General features: G+C 33.5%; 1 protein-coding gene across 1 annotated transcript in view; it reads left to right on the top strand.

Moving 5' to 3' along the window:
- RFX7 (regulatory factor X7) overlaps positions 1–3667 on the top strand; it is a 157574-nt gene that overhangs the window by 68884 nt on the left and 85023 nt on the right. The window lies entirely within an intron of this gene.

Here is a 3667-nt window from a genome sequence, read left to right as displayed (position 1 = left end):
TTTTCTCATTTAAGGCTAACTTCCTTCCAGTTGCTTCCTGCTTTTGATTACTCTTTTGACTTAATGTTTGTTTTTATGTTTTGTCCAGAATGTATAATTGTTATGTGTAGCAAGTTTATTTTAATGTATGTTAACTTGTCATTATCTGAAGCAGAACACTGAAGCATTATTTTAATTGAAACAATTAAAACAAAGTATATTCAGGTAATAGTTCAGGAAACTATGAAACATCCACTAAATGGAATATTACAAAAAATACATTACATTAAAAATTTGAAGACTATTAGTAGAACATGATTTTGGTAAATTTAAATAATACCCTGCTTTGATTATAGCTGTGTTAAAAATTACATATGTTCATGAATACATACAGGAGAGAATATGGGATAGAAGGAAAGAGTTTATTGGTTGTAGTGGTGGAATTTGGGGGAAGTTTTCAAAAATATTCCATTAACACTGGTATAAAACTGTGGTGTGTTTATTATACACACATATATGTATAGATATGTGTGTATATTGTACATATATACACATACACAGTTATGTATACAGTTCATATGTATACATATAGTATATGTATACACCCATATAATAAAAGACTCCTAGACAGTAGAGTTGAGCTCTTGTGGCAGGATTTTCACTCCACACTCCGGACATAAACTGTTGATAAGATATATACAGAAAGGTTATATACATATATAAAAGCTTCAAATCAAGAAAGAGAAATTCATAGGTGCTAGTAACAAGGAGTCAGGGGAGCTTACTTAAGAAAGGTGTAAGCAGGAACTAATTTCTAAATGACCCATAGTGGTTTTCATGTCCTCATACAGACCTTAAATGCTGGGGATTGATGTCTTAATGTTCATAGGAAAGTCTAGGCCACATACTCTGTGCCCTCACAAAGTAGTTGGAACTGATCAACTAAAGCATAGAACCTGAAGAGAGATTTTTACCTATGAAATGGGACTAAAACAGGGAACCCACAGACAGACCCAGGAAGTTTCAGGTAAGCTTGCTGTTTGCTCAGGGCATGTAGAAGGGTAAAATATGAGAACCAGAGCCTTAAGCCTGTTTTATAGATGAATGTGGAGTTTCATTTGATATAACAGTTTCCTTCTGGTACAAGGACTCTAAATCAATAAATCCGTATACAGATTGGTCTGGAACCATTAAACCCTTAGAAATTCAGCAGAGACAAATGTGAAACTGCTTCTATAACCCACAGGATATAAGACTCCTCTGAAAAATAATCTTTGTGAAGATAAGTTCATAATTAAAAAATTTCAAATCACAAGAGAAATTAATGCCAATCCAGATATACAGGACTTCCATGGAGAAAATATCCTCACTTAAAATGAACTCATGATTAAATTAAAAAGCATAAATTACACAAAGAAAGGGAGACTGATCACAAACTTCTCATCAGTAGTAAAAACCAGAAAACAAAAAGAAAGATGGTTTAACAAAATTAATATGCAGCAGAGTAGAGCTTAAGACAAAATGGCATTACCGCGTTTAAAGGACACTACATCATGATAAAAGGAATATACTACCAAGAAAATGTAAAAATTATAGTCTTATTTATATAGAATGTAGTCTTAGCAGTATAGTCTTAGAGTTAAGAAGGCAAAAATTGGCAGTTCCAAAGAGAAATTAATAAATGTCCAGTTGTAGTTGGATATTTAACATATGTCAGAAACTGGTAGATAAAATGGCAACAAATTATTTAAACAGCATAATGAATAAACTTGATTAAATATAGACCTATATGGAAATCCCTCTAGCAGATAAATAGAGAATATAGGTTTATTTAAAGGATACATAGATTCTTAAAAAATATGACTGTGATTTGGGTCCCAAAGGAAGTTTTCATCATGAAAACCATATTCCCTGGCTGAAGTGAAAAAATAATTGGTTGGTAGTAGATAGTTTAAAAATAAAATACATACATATACATGGACATCAAATACTAAGTTACAAAATATTTAAAATTAAATAACAAAATACTACGTAGCGAAATTTGTAGGTTCCAGTTAATGGAAATTTTTCAGGAATAGAAAGATAGTCTTTCTTGTGTGTGCTTATTAAAAACAAAGAAGTAAGGGGAAAATGTGTTTTGTATTCCACTTCAACAGCATAAATACAAATAATGCAGAAGAAAAACAAAAAATAAAAACTGATGAGATGTCAAAAAAGCTCAATCAAGAAAACTCAAAGCTAGTTTTTTAAAAAGATACATAGATAAACCTCTTTGCCAGGTACCGTTCCTTGCATTGGGAATATAGTAGTAAGCAAATCACACCAACTTCTGTCTTTATAAGCTAGTGGGGATGTTGGACAAACAGATAAATGCCAGTGGCAGTAATTATAATAAAGATAAATAAAGCAACGTGAATGACAAGATACAGTCAAGGAAGGTTTCTAAGGAGATAACATTTGAACAACTGAGCACAGAAAAGTAAGGGAGCAAGCCAGGCAGATAGCACTTTTGAAGAGTGTTCCTTGGCAGAGAGAACAGAAGAACAAAAGCCTTAACTATCATACTAGTAGGACTAAAAGAAAAGTGCCTTAAATTGATAGAGAACATTTACCAACACAGATGTTACCAGAATTATTCTTGATTACAGAAAGTTTAGAAGTAAATTCTTTAATGCGGAAACAAAACAAGGATATCTTCTATCACTGCTACTCTTTGTTATATTGGAAATTTTAGCCAAAGTAATTGGATAAGAAAAAGAAGGGGGAAAGAGACATAAAGATTGGAAAGGAAGAAAAATATTAATTATAAATGAAATGATTATCTACAAGAGAATCTACATACTATTAGAACTGTCTGGGCGCGGTGGCTCACACCTGTAATCCCAGCACTTTGGGAGTCCAAGCCAGGTGGATCATGTGAGGTTGGGAGTTTGAGACCAGCCTGACCAACATGGAGAAACTCCGTCTCTACTAAAAAAAAAAATACAAAATTAGCCGGGTGTGGTGGCACATGCCTCTAATCCCAGCTACTCAGGAGGCTGAGGCAGGACAATCGCTTGAACCTGGGAGGCGGAGGTTGCGGTGAGCCGCGATGGCGTACTGCATTCCAGCCTGGGCAACAAAAGCAAAACTCTGTCTCAAAAAAAAAAAAAAAAAAATCTACATGCTGTTAGAACTAATAAGAGTTCATGAAGGTTGCTGGAGATGTCAACATAGAAAACCAATAGTTTGCCTGAACGTCAACACACAGATAAAATTCACAATACCTTCTGTAAGTTGCCTTGTACTCTTTCTAACAAAAGATTTATTCAGAAAGGAAATGACATTTTAAGGACAGATTTTTAAAAAGTGCAAATTATCAGTCATCTTCTCCCATTCAACCTATAACATTAATACAGTCCAAAAATAAAGTCCTGCATAAAGTTTAGGAGGACTGTTGTGAAATTAGAAAACCCGATTGAAAAATTCACCTGGAAAAACAAAGGTCTAAGAATTGTCAAGACTGTTTTGGAAATGAACAAGGGGGGTCATGCAATCAAATAAATAGACCTAAATTTTATAGCAGTAATAAATTTGAAGTGAGGTGTTGACTTAGGGATAGGCGAGTCGATTAATAATAAAACAGAAGAGGGCCAGAAAAAGATTCAAGCATGTACAGAAATTTAGTATAATAAAATAGTGAATGGGC

The sequence above is a fragment of the Pongo abelii genome, chromosome 16 (assembly GCF_028885655.2).
Source record: "Pongo abelii isolate AG06213 chromosome 16, NHGRI_mPonAbe1-v2.0_pri, whole genome shotgun sequence".
Classification (NCBI taxonomy): Eukaryota; Metazoa; Chordata; class Mammalia; order Primates; family Hominidae; genus Pongo; species Pongo abelii.
This window is presented reverse-complemented; position numbering and strand designations above follow the sequence as displayed.